This window comes from Oryx dammah, unplaced genomic scaffold (assembly GCF_014754425.2).
Source record: "Oryx dammah isolate SB20612 unplaced genomic scaffold, SCBI_Odam_1.1 HiC_scaffold_29, whole genome shotgun sequence".
Taxonomy (NCBI): Eukaryota; Metazoa; Chordata; class Mammalia; order Artiodactyla; family Bovidae; genus Oryx; species Oryx dammah.
The window spans coordinates 79,081,364-79,102,882 of NW_024070213.1; the positions used below are offsets into that span (position 1 = coordinate 79,081,364).

The 21,519-nt window shown below is 38.4% G+C and overlaps 1 long non-coding RNA gene across 1 annotated transcript; it reads left to right on the forward strand.

Annotated features, from left to right (window-relative positions):
* Positions 1-1,836: 1,836 nt before the first annotated feature.
* On the forward strand, positions 1,837-14,628 carry LOC120857899. The gene is made up of 3 exons (XR_005719772.1): positions 1,837-1,950; positions 9,498-9,502; positions 14,614-14,628. It is a non-coding gene; the product is annotated as an uncharacterized LOC120857899 (long non-coding RNA).
* The last annotated feature ends 6,891 nt before the right edge of the window (positions 14,629-21,519 follow it).

Genomic DNA, 21,519 nt, shown 5'->3' on the forward strand with positions numbered 1-21,519 from the left:
CTTCACATCAGGTGGCCAAAGTATTGAAGCTTCAACTTCAACATCAGTCCTTCCAATTTATATTCAGGGTTGATTTACTTTAGTATTGGCTGGATTAATCTCCTTGCTGTCTAAGGGATTTTCAGGAGTCTTCTCCGGCACCACAGTATGAAAGCATCACTTGGCACTCAGCCTTCTTCATGGTCCAACTCTCACATCTGTATACATGACTACTGGAAAAGACCATAATTTTGACTAGATGGACCTTTGTCGGCAAAGTGATGTCTCTGCCTTTTAATACACTGTTTAGGTTTGTCATTACTTTCCTTCTAAGGAGCAAGCATCTTTTAATTTTATGGCTACAGTCACTGTTCACAGTGATTTTTGGAGCCCAAGAAAATAAAATCTGTCACTGTATATGTGTGTGTGTGTATTGCTTAGTTGCTTCAGTCACGTCTGACTCTTTGTGATGCTATGGACTGCAGCTTAGCAGGCTCCTCTGTCCATGGGATTCCCTAGGCAAGAGTACTGGAGTGGGTTGCCATATCCTCCTCCAGGGGATCTTCCCAACCCAGGATCGAACCTGGGTCTCCTGCATTGCAGGCAAATTCTTTACCACTGAACTGTCAGAGAAGCCCAAATATATATGCCTAATTTATCCCTCCCCTGCTTCCCCTTTCATAATCATAAGTTTATCTTCTATATATATGTGTGTGTGTGCGCACGTGCATGTGTTCTTTTTCACATTCTTTTCCCTTTTAGATTATTACAAAATTTTGAGTAAAGTTCCCTGTGAGACACAGTTCTGTTAGTTATCGATTTTATATAGTGTGTATATGTTCATCCCAACTTCCTAATTTATCCCTCTCTCTGCCTTCCCCTTTCATAATCAAAAGTTTATCTTCCATATCTGTCATTACTTCTTTTGAAATTACACAAAGACACATCAACTGCAACCTCCGGAAACATAGTTTGCTCTGTGGAGTAATTTGTGCTGGTTGGGACTAATCTGTTCAGTCTGTTACATCACTGAGAGAGCCGTGGCTTGCACTAGTGTGTGACCTCATTTCTCTGCTTTGTTCCCAGAGATGTTTCCTGCCTGGGTTTTAACTATTTCTTTGCAATGGGTTTGAATCCCAAACCTCAGCATTTTGCTTCTGATTTTATCTTTTCTCCATATATAAACTTTGTTTCTTTTTGGCTTGGCTGGGGCTTTGTTGCTGCCCCAGGTTTTCTCTATTTGCAGCAAGTGGGGCCTTCTCTCTAGTTAGAGTGCACGGGCTTCTGGTTGTGGTGGCTTCTCTTTTTGCAGAGCACGAGCTCCGGGGGCACGGGATTCAGGAGTTGCAGCACACAGTCAGTAGTTGCAGCTCTTGGGCTCTAGAGGGCAGGCTCAGTTGATGTGGCACATGAGTTCAGTTGTCCTTGGCACGTGGAATCTTCTCAGCCCAGGGAGCAAACTCGAGTCCCCTGCATTGATTCTAGTGGATTCTTAACCACTGGACCACCAGGGAAGTCACTCTGCATGCATGAACTCTGAATACAGACTTTTTCCTAAAATTCTGATCTGAATACAGAATTGTGACCATTCTCTTTCAGGTATACCCTGACCACATTTCTGTCTATGTACCTTGAGTTATTAGGTTGGTACAAAAGTAATTGCAGTTTTGGAAACTGGATTTTCAATCATTATAACAGCTCAGACACATCTTTATTAATCAAACCAGGAACCATTACAATCGACACATTTTTGGTGATCAGAAATGTTTGTTTATTTCTGTAGCATAAAAATCTGTGCTTTGGGATTCGACAAACTCTTGGAAAGCATTTTTTGAATCCTGCTGTTGCAGAAGCGTTTTCGCTGCAAAAAGTTGTTGAGATACTTGAAGACGTGGTAGTAAGTTGGCAAGAGGTCAGGTGAATTTGGCGAATGAGGCAAAACTTCCTAGCCCGATTCATTCAACTTCTGAAGTGTTGGTTGTGTGAAGTGTGGTCGGGCATTGTCCTGAGAAAGAACTGGGCCCTTTCTTTGACCAATACCGTTTGCAGGCATTGCTGTTTTCAGTGCATCTCTTCGATTTCCTGAACATACTTCTCAGATGCAATGGTTTCTCTGGGATTCAGAAAGCTGTAGTGGATTAGACTGGCAGCAGACCACCAAACAGCGGCCATGACCTTCTTTTGGTGCAAGCTTGGCTTTGGAAAGTGCTTTGGAGTTTCTTGGTCCAACCACTGAGCTGCTCCATCACTGAATTGTCATTTAAAGTCCACTTTGGTCATATGTCACAATCCAATTGAGAAATGGTTCGTTGTTGTTGCACAGATTAAGAGAAGATGACATTTCAAAATGATGATTTTTTTGATTTGTGGTCAGCTCATGAGGTACCTACTTATGAGCTTTTTCACCTTTCCAACTTGCTTCACATGCCAACAATAGAGTGGTCAAATTTTAGTTCTTGGTCAACTTCCTGTGTAATTGTAAGAGGATCAGCTTCGATGGTGCTCTCAGTTGGTCATTGCCAACTTCTAATGGCCAGCCACTACACTCCTCATCTTCAAGGCTTTTGTCTCCTTTGCAAAGCTTCTTGAACCATCACAGCACTGTACGTTCGTTAGCAGTTCCTGGGTCAAGTGAATTGTTGATGTTGCAAGTTGCATCTGCTGCTTTATGACCCATTTTGAACTGGAATAAGAAAACCCCTCAAATTTACTTTTTGTCTAACATCATTTTCATAGTCTAAAGTACATATACAATAAACACCAAGTAATAATTTGGCCACCAGAGGCCAAGACCCATTTTGCAATGCCAACTCATTGCAAAAGACCCTGATGCTGGGAAAGATTGAAGGCAGGAGGAGAAGGAGGTGACAGAGGATGAGATGGTTGGATGGCATGACCAGTTCAATGGACATGAGTTTGAGCAAACTCTGGGAGATAGTGACAGACAGGGAAGACTGGTGTACTGTAGTCCATGGAGTCACAGAGTCAGACACGACTTAGCAACTGAACAACAACAATAAGTCATTAACAAAAAACAGAAAGCAAGAAATGCTCATTAAAATGATGTTTAGTTAGCTAGTTCAGTTGCTCAGTTGTGTCTGACTTTTCTGACATCATCAGGGAAGCACGGCAGGCTTCCCTGTCCATCACTAACTCTTGGAGCTTTGCTCAAACTCATGCCCATCAAGTCAGTGATGTCATCCAACCATCTCGTCTTCTGTCGTCCCCTTCTCCTGCCTTCAATCCTTCCCAGCATCAGGGTCTTTTCCAAGGAGTCAGTTCTTCGCACCAGGTTGCCAAAGTGTTGGAGTTTCAGCTTCAGCATCAGTCTTTCCAATGAATATTCAGGACTGATTTCCTTTAGGATGGACTGGTTTAATCTCCTTGCAGTCCAAGGGACTCTCAAGAGTCTTTTCGAACACCACAGTTCAAAAGTATCTTCAGAGCTCAACTTGCCTTATGGTCCAACTCTCACATCCATACATGACTACTGGAAAAAACATAGCTGATTTCTTTGTAGGCAAAGTAGTGTTTCTGCTTTTTAATATACTGACTAGGTTGGTCACAGCTTTTTCTTCCAAGGAGCAAGCATCATTTAATTTCATGGCTGCAGTCACCATCTGCAGGGATTTTGGAGCCCAAGAAAATAAAGTCTGTCACTGTTTCCATTGTTTCCCCATCTATTTGCCATGAAGTGATGGGACCAGATACCATGATCTCATTTTCTGAATGTTGAGCTTTAAGCCAACTTTTTCACTCTCCTCTTTCACTTTCATCAAGAGGCTCTTTAGTTCTTTGCTTTCTGCCATAAGGGTGGTGTCATCTGCATATCTGAGGTTATTGATATTTCTCCCAGTAATCTTGATTCTAGCTTGTGCTTCATCCAACCTGGCATGTGTGTACTCTGCCTATAAGTTAAATAAGCAGGGTGACAATATACAGCCTTGACATACTCCTTTCTCAATTTGGAGCCAGTCTATTGTTCCATGTCAAGTTCTAACTGTTGCTTCTTGACCTACATACAGATTTCTCAGGAGTCAGGTAAGGTGGTCTGGTATTCCCATCTCTTTAAGAATTTTCCACATTTTGTTGTGATCCACACAGTTTTTGAAGTTTATTACTAGAAATTTCTGTGGTCATTCCAACAGTTGTATATTAATTTAGAATCTTTTTGAGTTTCCAGAAGTCAAGGAATTACTAATAGGCAACTGATATACTCTTGATAGATTCTGGAAAATACTACCCTCATTTTATTAGTACAATGGCTTGATCAATATTATGGGTTTTTTTTTTTTAAGATTTTTTTGATGTGGACCATTGAAAAATTTTTTTAATTTGTTACAATATTCTGTTTTGTGTTTTGATTTTTTGACTGAGAGGCATGTGGGATCTTTGCACCCAAACCAGTGATCGAACTCGAATCCTCTGCATTAGAAGAGGAAGTCTTAACCACTGGACCACCAGGAAAGTCCCATATAAAAATTTTGTTGTTGATTCACTAAGTCATGTATGACTCTTTGTGAACGCGTGGTCTGCAACACACCAGGCTTCCCTGTGCTTTACCATCTCCCAGGGTTTTCTCACACTCACGGCCGTTGAGTTGATAATGCCATCCAACCGTCTTATCTTTTGTTGCTCCCTTTTCCTCCTGCCCTCAATCTTTCTCAGCATCAGGGTCTTTTCCAATGAGTTGATTCTTTGCATCAGATGGCCAAAGTACTGGAGCTTCATCTTCAGCATCAGCCCTTCCAGTGAATATTCAGGGTTGATTTCCTTTAGGATTGACTGGTTTGACCTCTGCGCTGTTCAAGGGGCGCTCAGGAGTCCTCTCCAGGGCCACAGTTGGAAAGAATCAATTAATTACACAATTTTCTATTTATTCCTTCCAGTTTACGTAGAGGTAAAAATTTCCATGAGATTCATTTTGGTAACTGCATCCAGAGCCAAACTATAGAAGACTCCATGAAATCTGAATAATTGTTTTTTATTCAGACAACTTGTTTATGGAGTTCATTCTTGAGTGTTCTGCTTTTTACCTTAAAAACGGAAAAATTAACATTGGCCTCCTTTGGTGACAAAGAAGCCAAAGAGTTAGTGACTAGTCTTAGCAATTTGTTCACCCTTTTTTTCTTTCAGTCAGATTCAGTAATAAAATAATAGTGTAGGCAATTTAATTTATTTCTTCACATGTCTAGTTATTTTTTTATCATACACTGACAAGGTGGATGATAAGATGACGAGACTGGGAATTCTAACATCTTTCTCTGAAGAGTGTTGAGTTTAATTCTAGCAGACAAATATATTATTGGAGAATAATAATTGTTTACTTTGTTTAGTATGAATCTGTTTAGGTTTTGTCCTAGAGCCTGTTCTTCTCTAGGAACTTTTCTTTGTCTTTATTCATAAGGCCTGGCCCTTCTTGAGATCAGTGACTAACTTTTATGGTGTGAGGTGTCTAAATTAATGATTTTGTATGTGGATATCCAATTTTCCAGCAATATCTGTGGAAAAGGCTACTTCCCTATTAGATTGCCATGGGATCTTTGTCAAACATCAACTGAAGTTGAATGTAAGAGTTTATTTTCAGATTCAAAATTCTTTTCCATTTTTTACATGTGCTTATCCTATGTCAAGTCTCTTAATTGTTGTAGGTTTATATTATGTATTGAAATCAGGTAGCATAAACCCTTTAATTCTGATCTTCTTTTCAAGGTTGTTTGGCTATTCTAGGTTCTTTATATTTCTATACACATTTTAGGGTCTGCTTGACAATTTCATACAAAATTAGCTTGCTAGCACTTTATAGGGATTGCATTGAATTTATACATCAACTTAGGAAGAATTACCTTCTTAATGATATTGAATCTTCCAGTCTATGAATGTGAAATAGCTTCCTGTTTATTCAAATCTTGTAAAATTTCCCTCAGCAATGTTTTGTACTTTTCAATATACAAAATCGTGTACTTCTCTGTTACATTTATTCCTAAGCATATTGTTCTTTCTGATTATATTGTGAGTAGAATTTTCTTCTTTTTTGTAGTTTTTTGCTAGGGGAATGCAGTTGATTATTGTATATTGATTTTGAGTTATGTGAATTTGCTGATTTTTTTTTTTTAGTTCTAATAATTTTTTGGTGAATTTCTTGGGGTTTTCTACATATAGGATTATATTGTCTACAAACAAAGCTAATTTTATTTTTTTCTTTCCAATCTGAAGACTTTTAATTTATTTTTCTTGTTAAATCACACTGGCTCGAATATCTAGTACAACACTGGAGAGGTGAAAGCAGAGATCTCTGCCTTATTCCCAATATTGCAAGGAAAGCCTTCAGCATTTCCCCATTAAGTGTATGCTGGTTGTAGGGTTTTTGCAGATGGCTTTTATCAGGTTGAGAAAGTTACTTTCCATTCCAAGTTCTAAGTTTGTAGAGAGATTTTATCATAGATGGATGTTGGATATTATTAAATATTTTTCTGAATGTGTTAAGATAATCTTATGTTTTGCCCTATTAAAATGTTGTATTATATTAATTGATTTTTACATGTTAAACTAACTTTACACACTGGAATACTTGGTCATTGTGTATAATCTTTTTTCTATTTTATTGGACTTGGTTTGCTGTTGTGCTCCTGAGGATTTTTGTGCCTATATTCATAAGCAATCCTTGTCAGTTTTATTTGTTATAATATTTCTGTATGGCTTTGATATTAGTGTAATACTAACTTCATTGAATGAGTTTATAAGTGTTCCCTTCTCCATTTTTCTGGAAGGATTTGTGAAGGATTGCTATTATTTCTTCATTAAATTTTTGGAAGAATTTACCAGTGAAGCAATCTGAGCATTAAATTTTCTTTGTAGGAAGATTTTTAAGCACTACTTGTTTCTTTTTATAGGATCTCCCAAAGATATTCATCTCCTAATCCCATGTAAATATATTATTTTACATGGCCAAAGAGACTTTGCAAATGTAATTAAGTTAGGGACTTTGAGATGGGGAGAAATAGCTTGGATTGTTCAGTTGAGCCCAATGTAATGATGAGGGTTTTTAAAAGTGAAAGAGAAAGGAGACGATTCAGAATGATGTGGTGTGCAAAGCACACCGGACATCGCTTGCTTTGAAGACAGAGGAAGGTGTCCGTGAGCCAAGGAATACAGTGTCCTTTAGAAACTGGAAAATTCAAAGAAACAGATCGTCCCCTAGAACCTCCAGAAGGGAAGGTAGTCCTGCTGTTACTTGGATTTTAGCTCAGTGAGGTTTATAACCTTTCCTCGGGGAGTTGAATGGCTACCCACTCCAATATCCCATGGACAGAGGAGCCTAGTGGGCTCCAGTCAATGGGGTCACAAAGAGTTGGACACGGTTGAGCGAATAACACGGGAGTTGAACTTCTAACCTGTAAAAATTGTGGGATTTTAAGTTGCTAAATTTGAGGTGATTTACAGCCGGAATAGAAAATGAAACTATCTAGACTATACATATTTTCTATTTCTTTTTTGGTTAGTTTTGTTAACTTGTGTCTTTCAAGGAGTTTGTCTAATTAGCTGACACAGAGTTGTTCACAGTACTTCATAACAATCTATTCAATCTCTTTAAGGTAGGTGGAGAGATCCTCTCTCTTGTTCACGATTTTGGTGATTTGTACATTCTCTCTCATGTCCTCTTTCTCTCTCTCCCTCCCCATGTCCTTCCGTCCCTCCATCCCTCCCTCTCTCCCTGTCTCTCTCTTTTTATCTGTCTTCGTTCATCTTTCTCTCTCTCTGTCTCTGCCTTCGTCTGTATGTCTAAAGGCTCCTCAATGTTGTTGACCTATTCAAAGAACCAATGTATGTTCCACTGATTTTTTTTCCTACTCACTTTCCATTTTCTACTTCATTGACTGACTCTGACCTTTATTATTGCTTCTCCTCTACTTGCTTTGGATTTAGTTTGCTCTAATTTTTCTGGTTTCTTTCTTTAGACTTTTAATTTTGTAGGAGTATAGCCTGCTAACAATGTTGTGATAATTTCAGCAAAGGGACTCAGCCATACATACACATGTATCCATTTTCCCTCAAACTCCCCTCTAGGCTGCTGCATAGCATTGAGCAGAGTTCCCTGTGCTGTTCAGTAGGAATTTGTTGGTTATCAATTTTATTTTTTTTTTAATTTTTTATTTTGTATTGAGGTATAGCCTATTAACAATGTGTGATAGTTTAAGGTGAACAGCAGAGAGACTCAGCCATATATACATTTAGGGGAGCAGTCTATTCTTCCCCAGATTTCCTCCCATTCAGGCTGCCACATAACATTGAGCAGAGTTCCATGTGCTATATAATAGGTCCTTGTTGGTTATCCATTATAAATATAGCAGTGTGTACCTGTCGATTCCAAACTCCCTGCCTCTTCCTCTCCATTCTTCCCCCCACAACCATAAGTTTGTTCTCTGAATGTGTGAATCTTTTTCATAAACAAGTTCACTTGTATCATTTATTTTTAAATTCTGCATATAAGGGATGTCATATGATATTTCTTCTCTGTCTGACTCTGTCATCAGCATGACAATCTCTGCCTAGAGAGATTGCATCAGTGTTGCTGCAAGTGGAATTATTTCATTCTTTTTAATGGCTGAGCAATATTCCATTGTATATATGTACTACATCTTTATCTATTTACCTGTCAGTGGACTTAGGTTGCTTCCATGTCTTGGCTATTTTAAGCAGTGCTGCAGTGAACATTGGGGTGCATGTATCCTTTTGAACCACATTTTTCTGTGGGTATATGCTCAGGGATTGTAGGATCATATGGTTCATTAGCTCTATTTTTAGTTTTTTAAGGAACTTCAATATTGTTCTCCTTAGTGGCTGTGCCAATTTACATTCCCACTGACAGTGTAGGAGGATTCTTTTCTCTCCGCACCCTCTCCAGCATTTACTGATTGTGGATTTTTTGATGGCAGCCACTTTGACTGGTATGAGGTGATATCATATTATAGTTTTGATTTGCATTTCTTTAATAAGTAGTGATGTTTATCACTTTTTAGTGTGCCTTTTGGTCATTTGTATGTCTTCTTTGGAGAGATATCTATTTAGGCCTTCTGCTCATATTTTGATTGAGTTGTTTGTTTTGATGATGTTAAGCCTCATGAGCTATTTGTAAATTTTGGAGAATAATCCCTTGTTGCTCACATCATTTGCAAATATTTTCTCCCAATCTGTTGTCTTTTTGTTCTGTTTATTGTTTACTTTGCTATGCAAAACCTTTTAAGTTTAAGTAGGTCCCATTTGTTTATTTTTGGTTTTATGTCCATTAGTCTGGGAGACAAACTGAAAAAGATATTGCTGAGATTTGTCAGAGTGTTTTCCTCTAGGAACTTTTCAGTGACCAGTCTCATGCTAAGTCACTTCAGTCGTGTCCGACTCTGTGCGACCCCAGTCTCATAGTTTGGTCTTTAATGCATTTTGAGCTTATTTTTGTGTGTAGTGTTAAAGAATGATCCAATTTCATTTTTTTACATGTGGCTATCTAGTTTTCCCAACAGCATTTGTTGAAGAGTTTGTCTAACGTTGAGTAGTCTTGCCTCCTTTATCATAGATTAAATGACCATAGGTGCATGAGCTTATTTCTAGGCTTTCTATCCCGTTCCATTGATCTGTGTTTCTACTTTTTTTGTGCCAGTACCATATTGTTTGATGACTGTATCTTTGTAATATAGTCTGAAGCCAGGGAGCCTGATTCCTGCAGCTCTGTTTTTCTTTCTCAAGATTGCTTTGGCTATTCAGAGTCTTTTGTGTCTCCATACAAATTTTAAGGTTTTTTGTTCTAGCTCTGTGAAAAATTCTATTGGTAATTTGATAAGGATTGCATTGAATCTGTAGACTGCCTTGGGTAGCATAGTCATTGTGACAATACTGATTCTTCTAATCCACAAGCATGGTATATCTTTTCATCTGTTTTTATTTTCTTTGATTTCTTTCACCAGCATCTGATAGTTTTTGGAGTACAAGTCTTTTGTCTCTTTAGGTGGATTTATTGCTAGGTATTTTATTCTTTTTGATGCAATGGTGAATGGAATTGTTTATTGAATATCTCTTTCTGATCTTTTGTTTTTAGCATATATAAAATGCAGCAGATTTCTGTGTATTAATTTTGTAATCTGAAACTTTACCAAGTTCATTGATGAGCTCTAGTAGTTTTCTAGTAGTGTCTTTAGGATCTTCTGCTGTATATGGTATCATATCACCTGCAAACAGTGACAGTTTAACTTCTTTTCTAATTTGGATTCCTTTTATTTCCAGTTACTTATGGTGGAAGCATAGATTCTTTATTTTATATGGTTCATCTTTTCTAATAAAAAATAAAATATTTTTATTAAATATTCATTTAAATTTGACTTTGCCTCTAAAGCACCAGTTAGTTACAGCCCATAAGTTTTGAGATGATTTATTAAATTATCATTCAGCTCAAAATATTTTTTAACTTCCTTGATTTCCTTTTTTTTACACATGAGTTATATAGAAGTATATTGTTTAATTTTCAAATATTTGTGGATTTCTCAAGTTTCCATTTTGGTTGGAGAACATCCTTTGAATAATTTTGAATCCTTTAAATTTACTGAGACTTTTTAAGAGCCTAACATCTTATTTAATTTGGAGAATGATGCATGTTTCTTTGGAAAGATGTGGGTTCTGCTAAATCTGTATGGGGTGTTTTATTGATATCAGTTAGGTCAAGTTGGGCTTCTCTGGTGGTTCAGTGAAGAATCCGTGTGCAATGCAGGAGACCTGGCTTCAATCTCTGGGTCAGGAAGATCTTCTGGAGGAGGAAATGGGAGCCCAGTCCAGTATTCTTGCCTTGGAAATCCCATGGACAGAAGAGTCTGGTGGGCTCCAGTCCATGGAGTCACAAGAGTCAGACACAACTTATCAACTAAACAACCACCACCACCAGGTCAAGTTGGATGATAGCACTGATTCTTCTATATGTTTGCTATTAATCGCTATTTTGTCTAATGTACTATTTTTGAGAATGGGTTAAAGTAGCCAACATTATTGTTGAATTGTCTATTTCTTCCTTCAATTCTGTCAGGTTTATTTTGGGTTCTATTGTTAGGTATGTGTATGTCTACAATTGTTTTATCTTCCTGATAAATTAATTTTTTTATTATTATAAAATTTCCAACTTTTTCTTGGCAATGTTTTTGTCCTAAAATCTAATTTGTCTAATCTTAGTATTAGACAGACTCCAGCTGTCTTTTAGGTACTGTTTGTATAGTATATATTTTCCATGCTTTTACTTTCAGTATACTCGAGCCTTTAAAGTTTGTCTTTGTCAACAGTGAAGAGTTGGATCTTGTTTTCCATATAACAATCTCCGAATTTTCATTGGAGTGTATAATCCACCCACAGTCAATATTGTTATCAATATGGTTGGATTTATAGCTGCCATTTTGCTATTGGTTTTCTGAGTTACTCATTTTTTGTTGCTCTCTTCTTCCTTTACTATGTTCTTTTGTGTTAAATAGGTATTTTCTGATATACTATTTAATTCCTTTGTTAGTTTTTGCTTTTTTTTAAAAGATACATTCTTGGTGGTTGATTTATGCTTTGCTTCTTAATTTATCACAACCAACATCAGATTCTTCCTTAATTTCAATAAATATAGAATCTTTGCACTGACATTTGTGCTATTATTTTCTAGGTATTACACCTATATATTGCAAACTCAACAATAAAGTGTAATTATTGCTTTATATGATGGTGTGTCTCTTAAAGAAATTAGGAAAAGAAAGGAGAAAAAATATAGCTTTTTTTCAAACTAGAAATTTACCATTTCAAGTACTTTATTTCTTCCTGTGGATTAGAGTTCCCATCTATTTTATTTCATTCTTCCAATATAGTTCCATTTCTCTACCCTCTATTGTGCTGTTGTTATTATATATATTACTTATTAATACATTATATGATTTATGCATTATAGTTGAGATACAATATTGTATTAGTTTCAGGTGTACAACAGAGTGATTCAACATTTATATATCTCTGCTTGCAGAATGTCTAGTGAAGATGGTCATATGAACTGATCACCATGAGAAGTCTGCTAACCATCTGTCACCATACAAAGTTATTGCAATATTATTGATTGTACTCCCTACTTTGTACATTGTATCCCTATTATGCTTATTTTATAATTGGAAATTTGTACATCTTGAGCCCCTTCACCTATTTCACTCAACCTCCCACTCCTCCCTTCTGATGACCATGTTTGTTCACTGTTTCTATGAAACTGTTTCTGCTTTGTTTTGTTCTTTAGATTCACATATAACTGAAATCAGAAAGAGTGACAAATTTTATTTTCTTGGGCTCCAAAATCACTGAATGGTGACTGCAGCTATGAAATTAAAAGATGCTTGCTCCTTGGAAGGAAAGCTATAACAAACCTAGACAGCATACTAAAAAGCAAAGACATCACTTTGCTGACAAAGGTCTGTACAGTCAAAGCTAATGTTTTTCCGGTAGTCATGTATACAGATGTGAGAGTTAGACCATAAAGAAGGCTGAGTGGCAAAGAATTGATATTGAAGAATTCAAATTGTGATGCTGGAAAAGAGTCCCTTGGACAGCAAGAAGATCAAATCTGGCAATCCTAAAGGAAATCAACCCTGAATATTCATCAGAAGGACTCATGTTGAAGCTGAAGCCCCAATACTTTGGCCACCTGGTGTGAAGAGCCAACTCATTGGAAAAGACCCTGATGCTGGGGAAGACTGAGGGAAAGAGGAGAAGAAGGTGGTGACAGAGGATGAGATGGTTGGATAGCATCAGCATCATCAATGGACTCAATGGACATGAGTTTGAGCAAACTCTGGGAGACAGTGAAGGACACTGAAGTCTGGAATACTGCAGTCTATTGGGTCACAAAGAGTCAGACATGACATAGTGACTGAACAACAAAAACAGTAAGTAAAATAATATAGTATTTGTTTTTCTATCTGACTTATTTCACTTAGCATAACACCCTCTAATCCATCTATGTTATCATAAATGACAAGATTGGCTGAGTAATATTCCATTATTCCATTGTGGGTATGTATATAAAACATCTTTAATATTCCATTGTGGGCATACATAAATGTTACATATATATATATGTATATATATATACACACACACACAATATCTTCTTTATCCATTTATCTCTTATGGATATTCAAGTTGCTTTTGTACCTTGGTTATTGTAAATAATGCTGTAATGAATGTAGGCATGCATATGTCTTTTCAAATAAGTGTTTTTATTTTCTTTCAGAAAAACACCCAGAAGTAGAATTGCTGGATCCAAAATCAACTCTGAATATTCGCTGGAAGGACTGATGCTGAAATTGAAGCTCCAACACTTTGGCCTCCTGATGCAAAGAGCCAACTCATTAGAAAAGACCCTGATGCTGGGGAAAATTTAAGGCAGGAGGAGAAGGGGACGACAGAGGACAAGATGGCTGGATGGCATCACCGAATCAATGGACATGAGTTTTAATAAGCTCCGGGAAATGATGAAGGACAGGGAAGCCTGATATACTGCAGTCCAGGGGGTTGCAAAGAGTCGGACATGGCTGAGTGACTGAACAACAACAACAACGGTAGTTCTACTTTTAACTTTTTGAAGAGTCTTCATACTGTTTTCAATGGTGGTGGCATCAATTTGCACTCCGACTGATAGTGCACAAGAGTTTCCTTTTTTTTTCTAGATTGTTGCCAGCACTTGGGGGTTTTGTTCTCTTTTTAATAACTGCCATTCTGACGGGTGTAAGGTGATCTTATTGTGGCTTTGATTTACATTTCCCTAATGCTCAGTGATGCTGAGCATCTTTTCATTTGTCTCTTGGCCATCTCTATGTCTCCTTTGGAAAACTGTTCAGATATTCTGACCATTTTTTAATTAGATTTTTAAAAATACTAAATTGTATGAGCTCTTTATATATTTTGGATATTAATCCCTTATTGGATAAATCATTGACAAATATCTTCTTCATTGAGTAGGTTGCCTTTACCTTTTATTGATTGCTTTATTAATATCTGCTGTGCAGAAGTGTTTTAATGTAGTCTTATTTTAAAAAAAATTTTGTTTTTGTTTCCCTTGTCTGAGGAGACATATCTGAAGAAACATTGCTAAGACTCATATCAAAGAGCATACTGCCTATGTTTTCTTCTAGGAGTTTTATGGTTTCAGATCTGCGTTTAAGTCTTTAATCCATTTTTATTTTTATATTTGGTTTAAGAAAGGGATCATGTTTCTTTTGCATGTAGTTTCCCAACACTATTTTTTAAAAAGACTATCTTTTCTCCATTGTATATACTTGGCTCCTTGGTTGTAAATTAACTGACCACATAAGCATGGCTTTATTTCTGGGCTGTCTATTCTTTTCCATTTATGTATATGTTTTTGTGCCAGTCCCATACACTTTTTTCCTTTTTTGCCATGTGGCTTCTGGGACTTTAGTTCCCCAACCAGGGACTGAACCCAGCATACACTTTTGACTACTGTAGCTTTGTGGTATGGTTTGAAGTCAGGGAGCATGATGCTTCAGTTTTGTTCTTCTTTCTTCAGATTGTTCTATTTGGGTCTTTTGGGTCCCACACAAATTTTAGAGTTATTTTTTCCAGTTCTGTGAAAAATGCCTTGGATATTTTGATTGGGATACCACTGACTCTGTGGATGCTCTAGGAAGTATGGAGATTTTAACAATATTAGTTCTTCCAATCTGTTAGCATGGTATTACCTTTAAATTTATTTGTGTTTTCTTTAATTTCTTTCTTCAGTGGTGTATAGTTTTCAGAGTACAGGCCTTTTACCTTCTTGGTTATTTTACTCCTATGGATTTTTTCTTTTTGATGCATTTGTAAATAGGATAGCTTTCTAAATTTCTCTTACAGTTCATTATTAGTATATAGAAATGCAACAGATTTCTATATATTAATTTTGTATCCTGAAACTTTACTGATATACTATCAGGTCATCTGTCATTATATCATGTTTTCTATATACACTATCAGTGAGTTTTATTTCTCCCTTTCCAATTTTCATCCATTTCTTTCTCTTCTCTTATTGCCATGGATAGGAATTCTAATATTATGTTGAATAAAATAGTGATAATGGGCACTTCTGTCTTGTTCCTTATCTTAGAGGTAAAGCTTTCAACTTTTTACCATTGAGTTATATTAGTTGTGGATTCGTCTCATATAGCCTTTATTATGTTGAAGTATGTTCTCCTTATACCAAATTTTTTTGAGAGTTTTTATCATAATTGGATACCAGATTTTGTCAAGTGCTTTTTCTACATCTATTGACATGATCATATGATTTTTATCCTTTGTTTTGTTAAATGTGGTGTTTTGATTTGTGGCTATTGAATTATCCTGGAATAATTCCCACCAAAGTATGTCATATCCTTATAAAAGATTATGTGTTTCACATAAAGCCATGCATTTGGTGCTGGAGAGGGTGTGGAGAATCCTCCTACGCTGTTGGTGGGAATGTAAATTGGTGTAGCCTTTATGAATAACAGTATGGTCACTCCTTAAAAAACTAAAAGTAGAATTGCCATGTGATCCAAAAATCCTACTTCTGGGCATATATATGGACAAAACTATAATTCAAAAAGACAAATGCAGCTGCTGTGTTCACAGCAGCACTGTTTACAATAGTCAAGACATGAAAAACAACCTCAATACCTATTGACAGAAGAATGGATAAAGATGTGGAATATTACTCAGTTATAAAAAAGAATGAAATAATGCCATTTGCAGCTGTGTAGTTGGACCTAGAGATTATCATGCTAAGTGAAGTCAGAAAGATATCACTTATGTATGGATATAAAATATGACACAAATAAAATTATCTATGAAACAGAAATGAACTCACAGACACAGATAACAAATTTGTGGTTGCCATGAGGGAGTAGGGGAGGGTTGGATTGGGAATTTGTAACTAGCACGTAATATGTAGGATGGATAAACAAAAAGATCCTATTGCATAGCACAAGGAACTATATTCAATATCTAGTAATAAACCATAATGGAAGAAAATACAATCTGAGAAAATGAGAAAAAAGCAAAAAGCCATGCATTTGGAAAGATGTAGTGATAAAAGATGCAACTCTCCCAGGAAGGAATCTGCTTAAGACTGCATTCTATGGAAGGTGTTGTATTTTTGATCTGCTTATTCTAGGTACCAGATCTTTTTTATTAATTTATTTTGGCTGTGTTGGGTCTTCGTTGCTGTAAGGGCTTTTCCCTAGTTTTGGCAAGTGGGGTGTATTCTCTAGTTGTGGTGTGCAGGCTTCTCATTGTGGTGGGTGGCTTCTCTTGCTGTGGGTCATGGGGTCTGGGCAAGCAGGCTTGGCAGTTGTGGCACGGGCTCAGTAGTTGCAGCATGTGGGCTCAGGAGTTGTGGCTCCAGGGTTCATTAGTCGTGGCTCCTGGGGTCTGCAGTTGTGGCTCCCTGGCTCAGCAGTTGCAGTTCCTAAGCTCAGTAGTTGTGGCATGTGGGCTCAGGAGTTGTGGTTCCTGGGCTCCATAGTTGTGGCAAGCAGGCTCAGGAGTTGTGGCACACAGGCTCAGGACTTGTGGCTCATGGGCTCAGGAGTTGTGGTTCCTGGGCTCAGTAGTTGTGGCACACAGGCTCAGGACTTGTGGCTCATGGGCTCAGGGGTTGTGGTTCCTGGGCTCAGTAGTTGTGGCACACAGGCTCAGGAGTTGTGGCACATGGGTTCAGGAGTGTGGTTCCTGGGCTCAGTAGTTGTGGCTCATGGGCTCAGGAGTTGTGGCACATGGGCTCAGGAGTGTGGTTCCTGGGTTCAGGGGTTGTGGTTCCTGGGCTCAGTAGTTGTGGCACGCAGGCTCAGGAGTTGTGGCATGTGGGCTCAGGAGTTGTGGTTCCTGGGCTCAGGGGTTGCAGCACACAGGCTCAGTAGTTTCAATTCCTTGGCTCATTAGTTGTGGCACACGGGCTCAGTAGTTGCTATTCCTGGGCTCAGTAGTTGCTATTTTTGGGCTCAGTAGTTGTGGTACACAGGCTAAGGACTTGTGGTTCCTGGGCTCAGTCATTGTGGTTCCTGTGCTCAGTAGTTGTGGCACTTGGGCTCAGTAGTTGCTGTTTCTGGGCTCAGTTGCTATTTCTGAGGTCAGCAATTCAGGTTCCTGGGCTCAGTAGTTGTGGTTGCAGTTCCTCAGGAGTGGTGGTTCCTGGGTTCAGTAGTTGCTATTTCTGGGTTCAGTGGTTGCAGCACACAGGCTCAGGAGTTGTGTTTCCTGGGCTCTGGAGTACATGCTGAAGTGTTGTGGCATAGGGCACAGAGGCCTAGTTGCTCAGAGGCATGTGGGAAATCCTGGATCAGGGATTGAACCTGTGTCTCCCACATTGGTGGGTGGATTCTTTACCCCTGAGCCCTCTAGGTACCAGATCTTAACTAAAATTATTAATCGGTTCTATCTGTAACAGTACCTAAGGATTCTTAAAATTTGGATTTTACAAAAGCAATTTTAAAAATAATAATGACTAAACCCATCCGGTGGACTTGGGTTTAGTCTCTGACTGCAGTTGCTTATGGGCTTCCCAGGAGGCACTAGTGGTACAGAACCTCCCTGCCAATGCAGGAGACCCAAGATACATGAGTTCAACCCCTGGATGGGGAAGATCCCCTGGTGTAGGATATGGCACCACGCTCCAGTATTCTTGCCCAGAAAATTCCATGGGCAGAGAAGCCTGGAGGGCTGCAGTCCATGGGGCTGCAAAGAGTCAGACATGACTGACCATGTGCATATGCACACACACACACACACACACACACACACACACAGAGTTGCTTCCATTGTTACCATAAGTGACAGGGCTTGTCAAACTTCTTTCCAAAGAGCTTTACCCTCCTTCTATATGTTTTGCAAATAATCTGTGAAAAATGCTTACTCCAGGAAATGGCTTGTTTGGTGCTGCTTCTGTTTTCTTTGTGCATCCTGCTCAGCTGCCTCAGTATTCTGTTTTGATGAAAAGGAGAGCTGAAGAGTCTTGACGAGATAAGTAACTTACACATTGATGAGATAAGTAACTTACACTTAAACTACTACATTGCATATGAACACACTTAGTGTATATGAGTTGGGTGGGACTAATCTACTTCTTCAGAAGTGGGGACTGTGACACAGGCCTGCCCCCCTCAGGTCTTTTCTTGGGACTTTTGCTGGAATCATCAGTTGGAGAGGAGTTCTCATTATTAGTATTCTTAGCTTTAGAGATACTGGTGTTCATCTCTGCTATCTCATAAAGAAAGGTTATTGGAAAACAAAGGTAGAATACCAGACCACCTGACCTGCCTCTTGAGAACTCTGTATGCAGGTCAGGAAGCAACAGTTAGAACTGGACATGGAACAACAGACTGGTTCCAAATAGGAAAAGGAGTACATCAAGGCTGTATACTGTCACCCTGCTTATTTAACTTATATGCAGAGTAAATCATGAGAAACGCTGGGCTGGAGGAAGCACAAGCTGGAATCAAGATTGCTGGAAGAAACATCAATAACCTCAGATAGGTAGATGACACCACCCTTATGGCAGAAAGTGAAGAACTAAAGAGCCTCCTGATGAAAGTGAAAGAGGAGAGTGAAAAAGTTTGCTTAAAGCTCAACATTCAGAAAACGAAGATCACGGCATCCAGTCCCATCACTTCATGGGAAATAGATGGGGAAACAGTGTCAGACTTTATTTTTCTGGGCTCCAAAATCACTGCAGATGGTGATTGCAGCCATGAAATTAAAAGACGCTTACTCCTTGGAAGGAAAGTTATGACTAACCTTGACAGCATATTAAAAAGCACAGACATTACTTTGCCAACAAAGGTCCATCTAGTCAAGGCTATGGTTTTTCCAGTGGTCTTGTATGGATGTGAGAGTTGGACTGTGAAGAAAGCTGAGCGCTGAAGAATTGATGCTTTTGAACTGTGGTGTTGGAGAAGACTCTTGAGAGTCCCTTGGACTGCAAGGAGATCCAATCAGTCCATCCTAAAGGAGATCAGTCCTGGGTGTTCATTGGAAGGACTGATGTTGAAGCTGAAACTCCAATACTTTGGCCACCTGATGTGAAAAGCTGACTCATTGGAAAAGACCTTGATGCTGGGAGGGATTGGCGGGAGGAGGAGAAGGGGACGACAGAGGATGAGATGGCTGGATGGCATCACTGATTCGATGGACGTGAGTCTGAGTGAACTCCGGGAGTTGGTGATGGACAGGGAGGCCTGGCGTGCTGTGGTTCATGGGGTCACAAAGAGTCAGACACGACTGAGCGACTGAACTGACTGATAGACAAAGCAGTGGTTATGGGACAAGGAAAAGATTTCTAATGACATTTTAACCTCTTCATCCATTTCTGCAGCTGAATTGTCCCAGTTATGTGATCCAGTGATTCTTCATCCCACCTTTTATAATCACTTTTCCCTCCTCTTCTAATAATTGCATCTAAATTACTGATCTAGCTCTGGTATATTCTATGTAAAACTTTCAAGTACTACTCTAGCCAGGGTTTTACTATTACACGTTAATGCCTAAATACTTCATGATCATTGTTGTGTACCACATATTACACCTATGGAATATAAAACAAAGAAATGTATTAACATTTAATACTTATAAGGGCTTCCCATGGCACTAGTGTAAAGAATCTGCCTGCCAATGCAGGAGACATGAGATGCGGGTTCGATCCCTGGGTTGGAAAGTTCCCCTGGAGGAGGGCATGGCAACCCACTCCAGCATTCTTATGTGGAGAAGGCCATGGACAGAGAAGCCTGATGGGCTATAGTCCACGGGGTGGCAGAGTCAGACACAACTGAAGCATGCATTCACACATGCACGTATAAATCTGTCCTATTCTATATGGCCATCTTTATGATAATCTGAAAATTGTAAACAGCAGTTCCAAAATAGACACCTAGCAAAAACACCAAATGAATAAATAAGTGATTGCAGATGGAAAGAAAACATATCTGGTAAGGCAGGCATTCTCTGATCGAATGTTTTCACATTAGAAACAACCAGTCTATTATAGGCCTCAGTCCTTTTCTCTGAAACCCAGGAGTTGTTTTAAAGCCAGAATTACTGAGCTCCTATAAGCTCCATTTTTTTTTGGTCTAGTCATTTGGATTCTGCTGTTTGAGGCTTTCCTCAAACATTTGTTGATGCTTGTGTCAGTTCGTATTTGAATGTGAAGCACTTAAAAGCTAATGAGAAGTATGTACCAGTACCCTACCACCACCTTGTATCAGCTTGAGGGACTTTGTTGAAGGTTTTTTTTTTTTTAGGGCCCAAATTTCTAGTGTCTGTCTTTTTATACCAGGAAGGAAGGACTCCCTTCCCTGGCCCCCAACCTCAGCTTGAACTTACCTGGGAGTGTTCTGGACATTAACAGGGGAAGGAGACTACAAGTATCATGGTTCAGCATGACTAGGGAGGGGCAGGGAGGGTCTTGGTGGCCTAACTGCTCTTTACACAAAAATTTTAACCAATTATGCTTGTCCATTTGTTTGTGAGATAAAATATATAAAAATTTACCATTTTAAATAGTTTTAAGTATACAATTTAGTGGCATTAAGTACATTCACAATGTTGTGAAACCATCACCGTTATCGATACCTAAACTTTTTCATCATCCCCAAGAAAAACTCTGTACCCATTACTCAGTAACACTTCCCCTTCGTCTCAGTCCCTGGCAACCTAGATTCTACTGTCTCTATGAACTTACCTATTTCAGGTACTTCACATAGGTAGAATTATATATTTTTCTGTTGGTGTTGTTTGTATCTTTTTATTTTTCAAATAACTCAGGTTAAGTAAGTGGTCCAATGCCAAATGCCCCAAGTGGAAACCTGACCACAGAAATCTAGGTATGTCTGTCAAGAGATTATAGTCTTGACTACTGTACCATTACCACCTTGTCTATATTTATCCATACACAGGAGGCATTTTGCACTTGCCATTAAACCCAGAATGTTTTCCCATCCCATTAAGAATTCTCTGAAACATTTTAATGCTAATAATTATTTTGCATATGTTTTGAATTTTAAATAATACATACTTTTATACATAAATATTTGTATTTCTGACTAGAAAGTGAAAGTGAAGTTGCTCAGTCGTGTCTGATTCTTTGCAACCCCATGGACTGTAGCCTACTAGGCTCCTCTGTCCATAGAGTTTTCCAGGCAAGAATACTGGAGTGGGTTGCCATTTCCTTTCTCCAGTACCCTAGGATAAAACGGGATGCTATTTTTGGTTCAAACAGTAGAACATAATAGTTGATACCTGTTAAATTACCCTTTAGAAATTAGCCAGTATATACTCTTATGACATCTTCATCACCACTTTCCTTTAGTTAGGTAAACAACTAATGTTCTACTGTTTGTAATAGATGTTTTGATAAAATACTTTCATTTACTATTTAAATTTTCTATATATTGTTTCTGTCACTAGTCTAGCATTCAGTCATTTTGTCTGGTTTCCTTACTGAGATCTAGAATGTTTTGCTGGAGA